Source organism: Cucumis sativus, unplaced genomic scaffold (genome assembly GCF_000004075.3).
Source record: "Cucumis sativus cultivar 9930 unplaced genomic scaffold, Cucumber_9930_V3 scaffold93, whole genome shotgun sequence".
NCBI lineage: Eukaryota > Viridiplantae > Streptophyta > Magnoliopsida > Cucurbitales > Cucurbitaceae > Cucumis > Cucumis sativus.
In genome coordinates, this window is record NW_022279582.1 from 62477 (window position 1) to 75398 (window position 12922).

A 12922-nucleotide genomic window follows, 5' to 3' on the forward strand; every position below is an offset into this window, starting at 1 on the left:
TCAAAAGGAATAGAGAAAATTGTTCAGTCAAATGTTAGTTTACTTTTATTACAAAAAAATTATTTATCTTTTGGGTTTAGGCTAATCTTCAATGATCATGGTCGGCCAATCTCCCACCATCATCTCTAGTGACTCCATCGACGAACTTCCGATAATCAACTTCGACGACCGTTGTCATCGATTAGTCTTGAAGATTTTTTATAAAAATATTTTTTAGTATATATAACAAACAAAAGAAATTTGTACGTATAAATATTTTTTAAAATATATATTTTAAAACACGATTGTGTTTTATTTTAAGAAGTTTTTAGAAAAAATGTTAAACAAAAATGAGATTTTTTAGGTTATTCAAGAAAATACTTTTAGTTTAGTTATAATAATATTTTATAAAATGCACTTTTTCATACTTTTTTTTCTTTGTAATATTCTCCTAAAGATAATGTTTGACCAATCCATGACTTGATTTGGACTATTATTCGATAGTAAACAATGTTGGTATGTTGCTTTTTATTTTATGTTCATGTGTTGTTTGAGTTCGGTTTAAATTTTGTGATTATGGTCACTACGTTTGTATTGTTGCATTATATATTTAAACTTGGTTAACCATATTCTCACTGTTCACACGAGATTTCGAATAAATGTATTTCGTGGAATTGAACTTTATATATTGATGAATATTGTGCATACAACCTCTAGTATTTACTCATTTGATGCTTTCTCTCGAATACAAGTTAAAACTTATAACTTTTTGATCTTCGATCTTTAGGATATTGTAGTTGCAAGTTGATTTGAACTTCGATCTTATGGAACCCAAGGAAAGTTTAATCTTCCAACTTTCAGAAGTTGTTGATCTCCAGGTTGATATGAACTTTGACGTCTTGAGAGCTTGTAGAAGTTTGAATCTTCAATTCTTCAGTACTTCAGAGGTTCAATTCTTTATTCAACCAAAGACCCCTTTTAAAATGAATGGCAATGGTCTCTATTTATAGAGAAATTTCATGGGCTTTAGGTGAACTTGGGCTCATTTGCTTGCTAGACTTGGACTTGGGCCCATTTGATTGTTGGGCTTGGACTTGAGCCCATTTGTGAGTTGAGTTTGAACTTGGGCCCATCTGCTTATTCGACTTGGGCTTGAGCCCATTTTTTCTGTTGGATATGAATTGAGTTGGGTTGAGTAAACTTAATTATCCAAACTCAAACAAAAGTATAATCATCATCATATTTATTGTGATGATGTGGCGTAATTTAATTGGTCAAAATTTCTTGCTCAACAAATGTCTCCTTTTAGAGATTTGTGCACGTTTATATGATGGGTGAATCTTGAAAACGATAAGCTGAAATAAGTGAATTTGTTCTTGGATTTGGTTCTAGTTAATATGTCAATTTAATCATACTATGCATTTGGACATAAGTGTGATTAAAATGTTATACGAAGTTTGGTCAATTTATATGGTGGAGCACACCAAGCTTGATCGAAGACAAAAATGGAGATGGAGATCCGATCGGCTGTAACACATCGAAGACGAAAATAGAGATGGAGATCCGATCGGCTGCGACACATCGAAGACGAAAATGGAGATGGAGATCTGATCGACTGCACACACCGAAGACAAAAATGTAAATATAGATCCAATCGACTGCGGCACATCAAAGACAGAAATGGAGATGGAGATTCGACCGACGGCAGCACATGAAAGACCGAGATGGAGATGAAGATCCACATATCGAAGATGGAGATGGAGATCCGATCGGCTGCAACACATCGAAGATGGAGATCCAATTGACTGCGACACATCGAAGACGAAAATGGAGATGGAGATTCGACCAACTGGAGCACATGGAAGACGAAGATGGAGATGAAAATTCGTACATCGAAGATGGAGATGGAGATTTTGATGACTGCGACACGTCGAAGATGCAGATGGTGACGACTGCGGCACATCAAAGATGATGACGACCGCATCGAAGATGCAGATGATGATGGCTGCGACACATCAGAGATGCAGATGATGATGACTGTAACACATGGAGATGGAGATTCTGATGGCTGCGACACATCGAAAATGTAGATGGTGACGGCTGCGACACATCGAAGATAATGACGGCCACATCGAAGATGCAGATGATGACAACTGCAACACATCAAAGATGCAGATGGTGATGACTGCAATACATGGAGATGAAGATTCTAACGGCTGCGACACGTCGAAGATTCTGATGGTGACAGCCACATCGAAGATACAGATGATGACGCCTGCAACACATTGAAGATGCAGATGATGACGGTTGCAACACATCAGAGATGCAGATGATGATGACTGCAACACATGCAGATGGAGATTCTGACGACTGCGACACGTCGAAGATGCAGATGGTAATGGTTGCGACACGTCGAAGATGCAGATGGTGACAACAGCGACATATCGAAGATGCAGATGATGTCGGCAGTGACACATCAGAGATGTAGATGATGACGGTTGCAACACATCGAGGATGCAGATGATAACGACTGCAACACCTAGGAGATGAAAATGATGATCTTCTCGTCTGCAACACGTGGAAGAAGATGATGATGAATCCTTTTGGCTACAGCACGTGGGAGAAGATGAAGATGAAGATGAATCCTTTTGACTATAACACGTGGGAGAAGATGAAAATGAATCCTCTCGGCTGTAATACGTGGGAGAAGAGGAATCCTCTCGGCTGCAACACATGGAAAAGATGAAGATGAATCCTCTCGGCTGCAACACATGGAGAAGATGAAGATAAATCCTTCCGACTGCAACACATGGAGAAGGTGAAGATGAATCCTCTGCTCTCGGCTGCAACACATGGAGAAGGTGAAGATAAAGATCCTTTCAGCTGCAACACTTGAGAGAAGATGAAGATGAATATCTTTTCAGCTGCAACACTTGCGAGAAAAGGTAGAGCTCGCTACTTTGACTTTGCCCCATTTGTCCCATTTCTTTTCTGTTGTAACTGTTCATGAATTTCATTTTCTATTGAGATTACATCATCACGATGAAGCATAATTTTTTTTTTCGTGCGACTGAACTTAAAGTAATCTTTAAGCTGCCTACGTATCCTTTTTATAACACAGAGATCAAGTCATAACGTAGTTCAATTGAGTTGTTTTTTTTTTTTTTTTTTTTTATTCACCTTTTAAGCTCTTGTGGACTAAGAGCATCATGCAATTTAGGCTTTGCGATAAGGAGCTTTACACATTTAACAAATATTTTCGTAAAAAATTTGTTCACCTTCTTCATTTGTAGAATTGGTGAATATAATAATTTTTGGCTTCACGATCAAGGGACCTTCTGTGTTTATGTCAACAAATAACTTCCTCTTCATGCGTGATGAGACACAACTGCGTATCTTTCGCCATTATTTTCTTCATGAAGTGATTTTACCTTCAAAGTTTTCATCTCTTTTTCATGTTGATCACTTGTCATTTTAGTCTATCAAAAACAGATGTTGAAGGTTGATATTTCTTTGATGTGGAGATACTTAGCCTTTTGAAAGCTAAAGTTTGAGTGGAAGTAGATGTTAAACATTGGTTTTCTTCTTCTTTCATGGTCATACTCAATCTTTGAAAAATTGAAGATTGAGTAATTGAAGGCTTGATACGATCAAAGACAAAAGTCCTTTGCTTAATTTCATTTGAATTGTCGATTTCTTCAGAAGATGCATAATTGTTGTCGACTTCTGTTATACTGACAACATGACATGCAAGGACTTCTAATACTTTCTTTGGATGATCATCAAGGAAGCTTCTTGGGAGAAATTCTTTCAAAGTTATCGACCGTCGATGTCGGATGAAGTCCTCGTCTTTTCCTTTGATAGGCTTAGACTTCCACATCTTATTTCTTTTCTCATTTTTACGAGAGTTGCTTCCTTTTCCATGCTTCTGATGGAAGTGCGACTTCGTTTGTACGAAAATTGATTGTCTCCCCTTTTTACGAGTCATGACTATCCATCCTTCGCAATCATCTTCAATAGGCTTTTCTTTGTTTTGAGATTTCTTTGTCACGATCCTTTGTTGGAATCGAACATGTACAGGTTCAAAAGTCCCAAACTGGACCAAGTTTTTCCATTAATCATAAAGGTGTGTTGATGGCGGAACACTTGAAGTCATCTCAATTGCAACATGATTTGTCTGAGCTACTTCATCCATATCTAACTCGATCTTCTTTTCACGAGCCAACTTTATAATCAGCTCCTTCAACACGAAACACTTTCCAACAGGATGACTAATGACCCGATGGTACTTGCAGTAGTTAGGATCATCTACTTTCTCTGCTTGTTTCGGTCGTTTGCATTCTGGCAGTTGAATAAGTTGCTTCTCTAACAGCTGCTCTAACATGTCTGCAACATCAGAGTCAGGAAATGGATAAAAATTTTCTTGTCTTTCTTTAAGGGCGTCGCTTTTCCTCTCTATCATGCTTTCCTTCAAATTTTGTTTCTTTTCTTTTAGAGAAAGATTTCAAAGGGGTTGCATGAACAACCATAGACTCATTTATGACACTATCTGTAATCTTTTTAGTGTCATCAATTTAATTCTTGTCACTCCTCATTTTTTGAACCAAAAAATCTTTTGCTCCTCTACGAGTGATACTTAGTTCCATATCATGGGCACGAGTCGCCAACTCTTCAAACGTGCGTGGTTTTATCCCCTGCAAAATATAGAGAAGTTCCCAATGCATGCCTTGGGTGCACATCTCGACTACAGACATTTCTATGAGCTTGTCTTTGCAATCCAGGCTTAGAGCTCTCCATCGGTTTATGTAGTTGATGACTGGCTCCCTCTTTCGCTATTTGCTATTTGTCAACTCCATCATGCTGACGATACGCTGGGTGCTGTAAAAGCGATTGAGAAAGTCCCCCTCAAGTTACTCCCAACTATCAATGGATTCATGTTCCAGGTCGATGTACCATTTGAAGGCGTTTCCTTTCAGAGTTCGAACGAACTGCTTTATCAACAAATCTCCTCTCGTACTAGGAGTTTCACATGTTTCAATGAAGTGAGCAACGTGTTGTCTTGGGTTACCCTTTCCATCAAACTGTTGGAACTTGGGTGGTTGGTATCCATTCGGCATTATGAGATTGTCGATCCTCTTCGTATATGGTTTGGAATATAGAGAGAGAGTTTGAGCAAGTCCATCATATTGAGTTTTGATGGAGTTTGCAATCATCTCCTGCAATTGCTGAATAGATATTGATGCAATTGAGGTTGAATTTTGTGGTTGACTTTCTTGCATAATTGTCTTCCTTTTGTCAGTATTTTTGATAGTATGTGTATGACTTGATTCAGCATCATGACGTTCGATGTGATTCTTGAGAGATGCAATCTCATTATCCTTTTCTTCAACGACCTTCATGAGCCTGTTGATCTTCTTTTTAAGCTCAGTCATTATGTCTTCACTTGTATCCACGTCAGTCACCATAATCGACATGATATTTGGATGAGGCATCTTCTCATTCGAGCGTTCACAGGAGGAAATTTGTTCGTCAATCACAGGATTTTCTTCGACTATAATTCCACCTTTTGGTGGCTTGGACAGTTGCTCCCAAATGTTCTTTGCGGCCTCAAAGGATGGCATTTCCTCAGATGATTGAGTCTCCCTTGAGCGGCTGTGAGTATTTGGCTGCTTGCCGATGTCATTTGTTCGTCAATCGACATGATTTCTTTAGATGTTCTTCAAAAGAGAAAGAGATGAAAGGTAGAGATTGTCTCACTGGACGTGTCAAACTGTTCACACGAGATTTTGAAGAAATGTATTTCGTGGAGTTGAACTTTATATATTAAAGAATATTGTGAATACAACCTCTAGTATTTACTCTTTTGATGTTTTTTCTCGAATACAAGTTAAAACTTAGAACTTTTTTATTTTCGATCTTCAGGATGTTGTAGTTGCACGTTGATTTGAACTTCGATCTTCTGGAATCCAAGAAAAGTTTTTTTCCAAGTCTTCAATCTTTCAGAAGTTGTTGATCTCGAAGTTGATACAAACTTGCACGTCTTGAGAGCTTGTAGAAGTTTGAATCTTCAATTCTTCAGAGCTTCAATTCTTCTTTCAACCAAAGACCCCTTTTAAAATGAATGACAGTGGTCTCTATTTATAGACATTTCATGGGCTTTAGGTGAATTGGGGTCATTTGCTTACTGGGCTTGAACTTGAGCCCATTTGCTTGTTGGGCTTGGATTTGAGCCCATTTGCGAGATGAGTTTGGACTTGGGCCCATTTGATTCTTGGACTTGGGCTTGAGCCCATTTGTTTTGTTGGATCTGAATTGGGTTGGGTTGAGTAACTTAATTATCCAAACTCAAACAAAAGTATAATCATCATTATTTACTGTGATGATGTGACGTAATTTAATTGGTCAAAATTTCTTGCTCAACACTCACATTTTTGTATTGTTTTCCATTCTAAAATAATTCATCCATGATTTATAGAGATTTATCTCTTACATAATTTAAAGCATAGTATTAGAATAATGTTGAAAATCATTTTATCTATTTGTTAAACTTGTTAATAATCCTATATGAAATTTTCAAAAAATTGATATTTTATATATTGAATATATGTAAAAAAGAATAGAAAAAAACTGTCACAAATAATAAATTCGACAAAATATTTACTAGATTATATTAATAATAGATATTGATAAGCCCTTATATGTTTAGTGACATTGATCGATCTATCGAATATCAAATTTTAAAATACCTTATAAATATTTTAATTAATTTGGCTATTTTTAATAGTAATAATAATAAAAAAAAACAATATAACACAAACAATTATACTTATATTGTACTCCAAAATTACAAGTTCCTAAACATAAATTAGAGTTAGTTGGAGTTTGGTTTAGAGATAAAATTTAAAACGGGAAAAAGAAAGAAGAAGAAAAAAGAAAGAAATGAAAAGAAGTAAGCCTGATGTCACATGTGAAGCTTTGACCCCAAAAATCACCCGCAAAATTGCGCCAATACGTGCCACGACTCCTTTAGCATGGCCCAGGAGTAGCCCAACGTGGTCCCGAGACAGCCCAAGGGTGACCAGGACATATGCCCACGACATTGGCAGGCACCTCTCGAGGACAGCTCACAGGCCCCGCACGCGTGCCACGAAAAGGGTTGCTTGCAAAGAGTACAACTAATGCTCGAGCGGGGATTCAACTGGTATGCCTCCCCTATAATACATTTTGAACATTTTCAGCTCTGGCAGGCTTGCATATGAAAATGCCGAAACGTCACACCCAAGCTTTATGACCTAGAATGAAAAGCAAACACCTATGGTGGGATTTTTAATTTCCATATTAATCAATTAACATGCATACAATACAATATAACCTTTATATCATACATTTTAATGCATGAACATGTTAACCTATGGTGGGATTTTAAATCTATATGACATTTCAAAATGCACATACAAATTTAAAGTAATTTAATCATACATCACATGCATAAATAAAAAAAAACACCCTAAAATGGACTGATTTTTGGCTCCTAAATTAAGCTAAGTACTAAATTATTACATAATTACTTTGGTGTAGTACAGAACCACTCCCAAAAACTTTGAACCGGCTGAAAAACCAACCGAAACCGCTTGAACCGGCCCAGGCGCACACGGGTCGGGCGAAGGCAGGCGCGGACGCGCGGCGCGCGCGCATGCGGCACGGGCGCGGGCGCGCGGGCGCATGCGGGCGCAGGAGGGCGCGCGGGCGCGTGCGGGTCGCGAAGCGGGTCAAGGCGGGTTTTCGGGTCTGTGACCTTCTTTTCTTCATTTTTTTTCAATTCTCTCACCCGGTTGAACCAGTTACAGCCTAACTTCAACTCTAATGACTTTTTTTTTTTTTAAAAATTACAAACACTTTGCAACAATAAAAATAAGCCATTAACAAGGCTAATTACAATAATTAGAACAAAAACACTTAATCTAGAGCCAAAATCATAATATATCCATTTTAGTTCAAACCAAAATTTATCTAATAAATATGAACCCACCACATGCAATTGGGTAAAAATGAAGCATGCTCTGATACCACATGATAGAACTAAGTCATGCACAGCGGAAAAAGAATCGAATTTCTACCCTAATTGCCACAATTAACATGTAACCATAAACTAATCAAATTAGGGTTTTAAGAAATATTACCTTTGAAGCTTTCAAAAGGTTTGATATCTTCTTACCAATTCTAACCGAGACCACCACTAGTACTCAACTGCTATCCTCTAGACAAAGAACCGGGTTGTGGGACCCAATTTTGGTGTAGAAAGTAATGGAGATAAAATGAGATTGGAAGCTTTCTTTTTTCTTTTGTTGAGATGATGAAAATGATAAAAGAGGCAAAAGTTTTTTCAACATTTGAAAACACCTCTATTTATAACCTAATTACATGAAAAAATGCATGCAATTCATTTGCCAAATCTCAACACCTAATGTTCCACTAACAATTAGTGGAACTTAGTGGGCTAGGTGTCTATATCTCATATAGCCACATATCCCACTAAGAGTTAGTGGGATTATCCAACAAAATGTTGGATTTTCCCACTAACTTAGTCCAAGGGTAAAATGGTCATTAGATATTTCTAGTCAAAAGTCAAACTTTGACTTTTCTTAGTCAAAAGTCAATATTTTGACTTTTTACCATTTTGTCCGTCTTGACTAATTCCAACCTCCCGAGCATGAATCCGCATTCATTTTTCCAAAATTTAAATCACATTTGAATATAAGGCCGGTCAAAGTTTGACTTTTCAAAGTCAAAAGTCAACATTTTGACTTTTTACTATTTTTGACCAATTCTATCAATTCGAGCTTCTTAGTATGAATCCGCATTCATACTTATAGTATGTAAAACATAAAGCTCTATTTCTAATTAGAAGACCGACGACTATATCACTATATTTGTCGGTTTCCCTTTCTTCTCCCAATTCGAACAATTCGACTTATTTCATCACACTGTTCTAAGTTTAATCCATATGAGCTAGCAGAGGAACCTAATGGACCTATAGATCATGGGCTCCAACGATTCAAGATTAACTAGCTAAACTCTTTTAAACCGAGTTAATCAACATTCGTTAACTAACGGGTCATTCCACTAAAGTCCCGTAGTTGCACTCCCCTCACTATAGATATATTTGTGTCCATTTGATAAAACCATAATCAGTAAGTTAATCCTTCACAGGTTGCTCGTAACCTTGGCTAGGTCAAAATACCGTTTTACCCCCAAGATTACATCTTGCTCCTTAAGTCCCACTAATCCACTATTGAACAATTGGTTTAAGGTTCAATCCTATAAACTTAATCCCTCTCGGTCCAATGAGAGGGTGGGGCCCCTTGTTCAAGACTTGGATTCAGTGCTTAAGAGAACAACCTATCTACTAACCCTAAAGCGGGTAGGAGTGAATTCCATCTTGTACCCTATGTTCCCAGCTATCCACCCGATCTTACCCCTGAAATGGGAGGCTTATTGGGCCAACGCTGATGAGCTGCCCTCACCTATGCAGATCTAAGGATAATCTCGTGTGAACAGGAGTTCATAGTTAACTCAGGATTAAGTCTAAGTTACCTAGGTCATCAATAATTGAGATAGTCAGTTTTAAACAGTAAACGGTGTTATAACGTAAAAAAGACTAATTCATGGTTCAGTCTTATGTAAACATTTTACATAGGATGCCCCCACTTTCATGTCTCTACATGAACGATTAGGATCACCTCGTTTGTACTACAAAGTGGGCCGCATCCATAGTTTCTCTAAATAAGGCGCCCAACCTTTATTTCATATACTATAGACTATTTAGGCTATATACTCGAACTTGATCCACGTTTATGTTTACACATAAAGTTCAAGTTTATTCAAAAATAGCCTTGGAACTTGATTTATTGGATTTAAGATTATAATATTTAATTTCTCAATAAACAACTTTATTGAACAGAATATGATTTACAAACTACGAGTTTTAGGACAAAAATTCCAACAGACAGGCCTGTGTACGAGCCGACACATGTGGAGTCCCATGATTGCTTCTCTTACGTTCTGACCAAAAATCAGTTTGAGCACGACTCTTCGTCTCCTTACTTGATTCGAACTCATATTCGGCCGAGTACCGAACTGGCTGGCAACGTCGTGTTTCATCTCTATAACAAAAGTTGATCTATGGGAACTTGTCTCCCATCCTTTAGACTGGTTGCTATGGCCAACGTTTCTTCTTCAAACACCGTATAATTGCCCTCTGTGGCACTCTTCTTCTGACCCTCAAATGCGATAGGGTGTCTATTCTACAGTTAGGCACCACTCAACGCATGACTACGCACCTCAACGTAAGATTTAATAGGTTGGGTCACACTCACGGACCCAAGAATTGTCCCTCTCCTCGGGGCTTGCTTCAGGACACGGCTGTCGACACTCAACCGTCCCTTCTCTTCCTTCCATAAGCAGTTTGTGCTTGATACGGAGCTTTTGCAGGTCTAGTGAATCCTGCACCCGACAATCTCCTTGACTGTCTTCGGAGTTTAGACGACTCTGACTGCGCCATACGACAATCACTCTTCGTAGGCGATTCCAATATGGGCAAACTATCACGTTTCCCATCACCACATCTCTTCATGACACACCTTGTGTCTTTCTGAAACACGACCCTCTCTCAGTTGCATGGCCGAGATCATTCTCAGTCCTTTGGGTTGCCGAAGGTCTGTCTGCACAACGGTGGGGGTAGACCCCGTGATCATCAGACATTTGGCTGCAGGCATTATGATCACTTGAATGTTCGAGAAGGAATTCCATTTCGAGGACTACGTCAAAGTCATCCATGCCTACAACCACAAAATCAACGAACCGCTCAATCCTTCCAACTGTATCGTTGTCCTTCACTATCCCAACGACAGGTAGAGCTCTAGAATTTACGACCTTCATTTTTCCCGTACCTTCTTCCAATGAAGGTTTAGTCGTCTGGCTTCGACCACTGTTATAAAATTATGAGTGGCACTGGAGTTAACCATAGTGCCTTTGCATGCTTTCGGTTGATCCAGGTGTCACATTATTAGGGCCCCTTTTAGTACGACCACTTGTCTCTCTCGGTTTCTTCTGAAGGGATGACAAGAGTCTTATGGCTCCCACTCTAACATTCTGAACTCCTTCTACTTGCCCAACTTCCTTCTCTGGTTGACTCGACGTGTCATCTGAGTCTGCAGCTAAGAGGCCCGAAAGGCATAGAAGACAGCTTTATGTAGGCATTCCCTTGCCCGATGTAGTCCGTTACAAATGTAGCAACTGATAGGAGTGTGAGATGTCCTCTGACTATTGGGCTTTGCCCCAATGTTCCCCGTATTTGGCTGGAAAGGCTTGCAGTCTCCGGGACTTCTACTTCCACTGACAGCTTCGGAAGAATTTGGTCGGCTGTTTTGATCTCTCCCAGGTGAAGAGCTTTATTGACGTCTCGTCTCTTGAGCGTCACTAGACAGATCAAACAACGCTCAGCTGTTGCATAGGCTGACACAAGGTCTTGAACTCTCTGTTCGTATAACTCAGTCCTTGCCATGATTTTAACCCTTCAACAAAACTGAAGATTTTGTCCTTCTCGGTCATATCAGATATGTCTAACATCAGCCCCGCAAATTGCTTCACATATTCCCGAATGGTTCCAGTGTGCTTTAATTCCCATAGTTTCCATCGAGCCAAAATGTCGACATTCTCGGGGAAAAACTGTGAGCGAAGTTCTCTCTTCAAACTGTCCCAAGTGTCTATTACGCAACGCCCTTCTTGAATGTCAATATATCGGGACCTCCACCATAACTTTGCATCCTCAGATAGATGCATGGTCGCCAATGTCACTTTGGCTTCCTCGCCACGGTGTTTGTGGCTTTAAAATACCCTCAATATCGAAGATAAAGTTTTCCAATGCCTTTGCATCCCTTGGCCCACAGAAGGGCTTGGGTTCTGGGATCTTTATCTTGCCAATTGTAATCGCTCCTCCAGCCGGAGCTTGATTGGCCAACGCTCGCATCGTAAGGTTCACCTTCGTGTTCACCTCTACGATTTCATTTCTAACGACATCCAGGGTGGCTCGAAAGTTCTCTGTCATACCATTTATCATCTCCATTATATCCTTCTGAGAGTTATCTAGCTCTATAACTCGCTCCTCCATTCGGGCAACAGAGCCCGATGAACTGTTCCCACGCTCGTAGGGAACATTTTCAATTTTCCTGATTTGTGACTCTAACGTGTCAACTCTAGCCAACAAATCATGTATGGGTAATCCGTCCAGGCGACCAGACACCACATCAACAACATCGACTCTCTTGGCAACTTTCTCAAGTCGTTCTTCCATAAATCAGATGGAATCAGAAACTTCCTTCAGGTGGAGCATTTGCTCTTCGATCACCACCAACCGTTCTTCATGGTCTTGCCCGTTCGTTTTACCGTCAACATCTCTCTGTCTAAACTGTCAGCCAATTTGGCTCTGATACCACTTGTCACAATCGTAGCGTTTCAACCTCGAGAAGGACGATTGTGCGACACTTGTTCTAACTCAACGAACAAGCAGTCGATAAAAATCCAAGAGTTGTAGGTAACGTCGACGTATGTCGTAACCTTCCTTTGCGTTTTAGGGAAATTTTATTTATAAAACGCGGGAAAGAAAGAAATAAATTGAAATAGACGTTACGATAAGCATTAAAGACCGTCAATTGCAAGGAAAAAATGGTTGCTTCCAAAGAGTAAACTAATGCTCGAGCGGGGATTCAACTGGTATGTCTCCCCTATAATACATTTTGAACATTTTCAGCTCTGGCAGGCTTGCATATGAAAATGCCGAAACGTCACACCCAAGATTTATGATCTAGAATGAAAAGCAAACACCTAAACTAGTCATGGAAACTAAAGATGAGATAAACTGGGGATAATCGGAGCATATAACCAA